The sequence below is a fragment of the Athene cunicularia genome (assembly GCF_003259725.1).
Source record: "Athene cunicularia isolate RWA chromosome 8 unlocalized genomic scaffold, athCun1 chr8_part1, whole genome shotgun sequence".
In the NCBI taxonomy this organism is placed as follows: domain Eukaryota; kingdom Metazoa; phylum Chordata; class Aves; order Strigiformes; family Strigidae; genus Athene; species Athene cunicularia.
Genome location: NW_020799109.1, coordinates 16,865,506 through 16,872,128, shown reverse-complemented (window position 1 = coordinate 16,872,128; position 6,623 = coordinate 16,865,506). Strand labels below are relative to the sequence as shown.

Sequence of the window (6,623 nt, the reverse complement as noted above, 5' to 3'; positions counted from 1 at the left end):
ATCTCAATGAAAAATAAAAGACAATGTTGAAGTAGTGCTCTGTATCCTTGCCAAAAGTAACACGGTTAAGTACTTTAACAGATTCTTTACTGGCATAAAACAAAAAAACCCCATCCAAACCAAAAAGCTACTTTTAAAGGTAATTGACAATTAAGGTAATGACTGTGTAAGATATAGTCTAGGAATGGAGGTTTTTCTTTAAAAAAAAAGCAAAGCTTCTAAAACCCATACTCAATTCAGTGTTGTTCGTTTTACTTTTTTATTATTTAAATACACCATACTAGAGCAAATGTCTCTGAAAATATCACAAATAAAAGATTTTTCTTCATTCAGCAAATTAGAAGTAGGTGAAAATTTCTACACAGTAGCTGCTATGAGCCTGACTTTTTTTTTTTTTTTTTTTTTTTTTTTTGCCATGGGAAGTAGCAACATTAGGACAAAAACACTTACATGCATACATACATTGTATTTTACAGAGATACAATAAAAGTGTTTGTGATAGAATATCACAAAAGCCACATCTTTATCTCATGTTCAGTTTGATTGAAACACATTTCCTTACAACACTTAAATATACAAAGAGCAAATAGAATGTTGTTAAGGTAAAACACAGGGTACAAACTGGCCAGTGCCCTGCTAATTGTTAATGAGGGTAGAAAGCAGATTTCAATGCTTCTTTTAATTAGCTTCATTAGTCATCTTCCCCACCCGCCCCCCCCTCCCCAAGATGTCCTCCGGTGGATCTTTTTTCATTTTCTCTACAGTCTCCCATTAGCCCAGGTTCATGGAGTCCTTAATGCTCATATTCAGTCATTTTAATACACCAATAAATGTGGGAAGGGCAATCAAGAATAAAGAAGGTGCAATGGTATGGAGCTGGCATTGATGCTAGCTACAAAGGTGACTTGTCTACTTGGAGACATGGGATCCATCTGTGATGAACAAAATTTGAGATGAAGGCACGCATTCTGCATTACTCTGACCTTTTAGCAGACCTGTAAGAAATAAAAATGGGTATCTTAGCTAGAACACTAAATTTGAGATAGGAAACTACAACATGACTGCTTTTGTCTTATCCTTTTTCACTAATCTCTTTTTTATTAGATTACTTTCCAACTGTGACTTGATTAAGGCTTTCTACACTATCTACTCATACTGCTAATGTTTCAACTTCAAATAGCAAAAAGCAAACATTTTCCACAGTTTCACTACTAAAAAGAGCAGACAGGGAAGAAAAAAAAAAAAAAAGAGACAATAATAAATAAGCACACTTTCTGGTAACAAATTGTACAGTGAATAAGGTGTTTTTTCTAGGCCCCTTTTAAAAGGGAAGAAACATTATGCCATGCCTTTGAAGAAGCTAGTAATATGATCTTATAATTGGAAGAAATAGTGTGTAAAGCAAATAAGAAGTACAGCCAATATCCTCCCAAGGCAACTTTGGTTAATATGCTGCATTGCACAAGAGCTAAATATAGATATTTCAGGATTCCCACCCCACCCCACCCCCATTTAAAATTCCTCATCTGGTGTGTTAGTTAATGTTACATAAACATTTTAATATATGAAGTCAAACATGTGCTTTCACACTGGTGTTAATGAATTGTGATAATTAAAAGTGTCTAACTCAATAAAAATCTAAACTTTCATGGATAAAATAGAAATGATCATCCATAGTCTTCAAATACAATCTGTTTGCAATTACCAAAATGAAATAATATATATTAGATTTTTATGGTTTTTAAATGACATTTTGCGCTTCCCAGGAAGTTCTTTTTTCACCCTTTCTCTAAGTTACTAAAAGCCCGAGGTCTATTAGTAACTGCAACCCCCCACTTTCAAGCTAATTAAAGTAGTAGAGGCTTGGAGGTTTAATTCCCCAGAGCTGAAGCTCAGTGTGAGAAAGGTAATTTGTCTGTCCAGAACAAAGATTAGGGAGCAGCCAGCAAGCATATTTAATAAATGAGCATCAAATATCTTCTACTATGGACACAGACAACACCAATTATGTAACTACAAGGGAATTGTTGAGTGATATGTAAACTAGAAGATTTTTAAGATCTTCTCTGAGAGACGTAATCTATCTCATACTTTATTTAAAAGTATAGAAGCTGAAGACAAGCGTTTGCTACAAACATTGCCAACTGGTAGAAAATGTACACTTTCAGTGGGTGGTAATACTGTTTCAAACAAATACTACAGGAATACTACCACTACAGAAAAAAACATAAGAGAATTCTTGACAATACAACCCCTTCAAATGAAATGGCACACAGAACATCACAAACTAAGAGTTTGCATTCTGCCAGAAAGCAAATACGGAGTGTTCTCTGGACGGTTTTTTGTTGGGTTTTTTTGGGGTTTTTTTGTTTTGTTTTTTTTTTTTTCAAACTACATAGCAAGGGATGGGAAGCTATAATCTGCATGTGTGAATTGCCTCAGGGAGGCAAAAGGCAGGAATAGCCAATATCAAGTACACTTGCCTCCTTAAAAAGAAGAACAAGTTTTTAAACAACGTTAGGTCATGCAACCCTTTCTGCCTGCACCAATCACCAATAAGTATTAACCTGTAAACTCTATTAAAACAGTAGTGAATTCATAACTGTCACCTTCACATACGTAACAAATTCGTGGTTTAATGCTGGGTGTATGTCTCAATCTCTTCAGTTTAATACAAAATCCTGTGAATATTCTATAATCTCTAGTGGTAGAATAACCTGGAGACTGATTTTTAATGTTTAGTAAAAAGTAACTCTTATAGCCAGCTGTCATAGAGGAAGAATATTTTTACCTAGTAGCCCTAAAACACAGGTTTCTGGAAAACATCTCTGATGTAAACATCTTTACACTGTTAAAAAGCCAGCATACAAAACATTACTCTCTTGGCATCTGTCCCTGTAGCTTCCAAAACTCCAGAAACCTGACAAATCTATGAATTTACTAACTTGTCTCCTAAACTGTATTTCAGTTTTCTGGGGTTCAGGTGCTCTGCAATTCCCCTTTGAAAACTGGTAGGAGAATTTACACCATTTTCTAGAGAGATGGTATTAGAAAGGAAAAAACCTCCAAAACTATAATCTCTCCCCAACAGTCTTCTCCCTAATACCTCTTCATCTGCCTCATCATTGCAGTTAGCAATGCAGTTAACAGTCGGTGACAGGAACTAATAAAAACCTGCTCTATTTTCTCTCCATTTAGCTTCTACCAGGTGTCTACAGTTGTGAGCTCTGCAAGCCCAGCCCAATTTTACTTCTCTTTTCCATGTTCTATGTTCCTCATCATGTCTAGTGCTTTTATAGCAACTAAATCATTTTTATGTTTTGCTAAGGCATACTAAGAAACTGATAAAACTAAATGACAATTTAGACACCTATTTGAAGTTACATTAAACTTTACATTCGTAGAAGACAAGTGGATAAACCACTCTCTCAGAATGGTAAACCTTTTACTGCAGTGTATAAAGATGAATGGTTTTACCTATATTTTGAAATGGGATACCTACAAATATTCATTTAACAGATTCACTGCTAGCTAGTCTGTATTACGGATTTGTTTCATTAAAATTCACAACAGTGTAAATCTATGAATCTTTAACTGTATTTGTACTTCCTTGAGAAGAGGCTGCACATTCTCCTCCAACGTTAATTATCTTTGTTCTGCCTAACTATATAGGACTTTTGTACTCAACTCTCTCATCACCTCAATTGACAAATTAAGTAAATAAAAAAGGTCCATGTTTTATTTTGATGTAATTACATTCACTGTATAAGACTTGAAAGAATACTTAAAATTAATCAGTAAATTTATGCACAGAAAAAAAAGGCAAACACAGATATTGAAATGTAGCAATACAACAAAAAACCCCATGGAAATTAAAAGCCAGTTTGTGTTTTCTTGGACATAATTCTCCACTAACTAAAAGCACTAAAAAAATATTCTGTACGTTGCAGAATAGATCAGCCTAGCATTTGTCCCAGACTTTTTTAATCTTCCAAATTCCTATTTGCAGATAAATGTTATTTTTTGTGATCCTTACAGACATTAATGAAGTTCCTATTGTAAATCTATAAAGAATTACCAACTGAAGTGTGCACTTTTTGTTTCATTGCAATAACTCAGTGCTGTGTGATTGCCTGGGTTAATGATGAAAAAGTCAAATATACTATCAGAGCTGATGGAAAAATCTATCACCAATCTGAAATTAAAATTCATCTGTGGTCAATAAGATTTAATATCCATGCAAGTGGCGCTGTAAAGAGTAAATGAATCAATGTCATCAATACATAATCAGTATGAAATATGATGTGAATAAAATTATGTGCAAGAGTCATACATTCACTCTTTTCTGGACCAGGGTGGAATGAACAGTCTCTTAACTCAAGGTTGACAGTAATTGTTACAAATTAGGCACAGCAGTTATCAAAATGCACTCACTTGCATAGCTTTAGGACTTATTAAGGAGATTAAAATAGATCTAAAACTATCTAGTTTCAGAGTTACAGGACAACTGTTGATCAGAATTTTTTTTTCCTTCTTCTCTATATGACTTGTACAGTCATTATTTACTCATTTAGCTAGAAACCAAGAGCTATCAACCACAGAGATATACAATCTCTAGTTGAGCTATTAGTGTTATGGAGCGATAAGAAAATAGCACTTTGGTTTTTAAATCTGAGTTATGACATACAAAACAGACAAGAAAACACTTCTGAAAGACTACCCCAGCATGCTTCCTTGACTAAAACCTTAATATTAAAGTGAAATACATCGGTTTAGTTCAGGAACCTTCTTTTCACACGACATTTATTTCCATATTAAAGAATCTAATTTTCCTCCCACAGCAACCTGCACCCTTGTAGCCCTTAATTTCAAGATTATAAAATAAAATACTTCTCTTTGTTAAGAGATTATATTAATGTATGCTCTCCATTTTGCTTTACACATAAGGAGTTCAACAACTGTACAGATGCACGTGCCCAAACCAAAATAAACTGACTCACCCTGTATGTCATATTTAAAAGGTTAGTATTTTCTCCCCCTACCCCATGCCTAAGTTATTTAAAGTAAGTTCAGTTACTTAAAGGTCTCCTTGCAGGGGTGGGGAATGTCCACTATTAGAACAAAAAGAAATTGATCTTCATTTAGCTCTAATAAAGCTTATTAGTAATTGTTGAGTATTCACCTTCTGGTCTGGCAGTAGTGGATTACTCTGAAGTGAATTCAAATGGCCATTGATGAGAGCTGTAGGTCTATCATGTTCACAAAATAAACTGCCATTGATGTAGTGAAACCGATCTCCAGGGACCAGGCGATTCCGGCAGGTAGAGCATGTAAAACACTGAAAAAGGAAAGAGACAGCAAGTGAAACTACAGCACAAATTAAGTATGCTGCAGGTTTGAAAATTACACTTCAGAGACTGCAAGTACAGTTGAGATATGGAGCTGCTCGGTTTCTAGTATCTCCAAATATGGCATTAGTCTTACCTGTTGGGACCACGCAGTACATAACTCAAGTATAGTTTTACCGATTACGAGGGAACAAAGCTACACACTAAGGGAAGTTTTATAATATATACTTGTATTTCTAGTTATTGCTTTGCATTTCATTCATAAGCAGATGCAGATTTTATACTAAAGAAGCACAGCAGTACTAATCAGCTACTAAAAAAACCCACACAGAATAAACCCCCTCACCTTAAGATGATAGACGTTGCCCTGTGCCCTCATGACCAGCTCACTAGCAGGAATGGACTGTCCACAGGCACTGCAAGCACCACTATTTCCAAATAACCTGAAACAGAGGTGATGATCATGAATAATTTAATACACAGGAGGCTCTAAGCATTTTTGCGCATCACTGCAATGGTTTATTACACAACTGTTTTAGACTTCTGACCCCTGTCTTCCAACTTGCTTACGTGTCATAATATGAAAAAGTGCATTTTTGTGTAACAACTGGTAGCTTCACCCTACCATGGATGTGGTTACACAGGATTTAATCAGAAATATTGACTTACACCTCTAGAAACACAAACAATTCTGTACTACACACATTTTATCAGATTACTGGGTTCATCATAAAAAAAAGATACAATTCATGACTGGAGTTTAAATGCATTGTGTCCTTGAAATTATATGAAGAACTCTTTTGTACTTTAATCATATCTTGAGATATGAGTCATCAAAAGGGTTAAGAGGATTTGATTGTATATCTAAGAAGACATCATGCTCAGTGTATTGAAACTCCAGTAAACCTCCATCAGTGCAGAGTTTCCATTAGAAACTCTCTGCTATCCAGGTTGATATATAATGTGTATGGGTTAACCTTTTCAATCATGGTGTCAACACTTTAGATTTGCCTCTGCTCATCTCTTTCATCCTAACCTTCTCTCTCTCTTGATAATGAAATGCTTGCTCCAACTTCCCTCTATCTGCTCCTGAGTCCACAATTTAGATTACTTCATCTCTGCTAGCAACAAACTGAATGAAATTTCGATTTGAGCAGAAAGTAATTTACCGGGATCTGGACCCATTTGTCATCATATCTCTCTGGGTGTTTGCTGTATCACTGCAGTTTTCCTATGCAATCAAATGAGACCACAACATCTGCCATTGGGGGGGGG

General features: G+C 35.2%; 1 long non-coding RNA gene across 1 annotated transcript; it reads right to left on the bottom strand.

Annotated features, from left to right (window-relative positions):
• Positions 1–245: 245 nt before the first annotated feature.
• Positions 246–5,816, bottom strand: LOC113482755. The gene is made up of 3 exons (XR_003398914.1): positions 5,695–5,816; positions 5,183–5,338; positions 246–995 (listed from the first exon to the last, which is right to left on the bottom strand). It is a non-coding gene; the product is annotated as an uncharacterized LOC113482755 (long non-coding RNA).
• Positions 5,817–6,623: the final 807 nt, after the last annotated feature.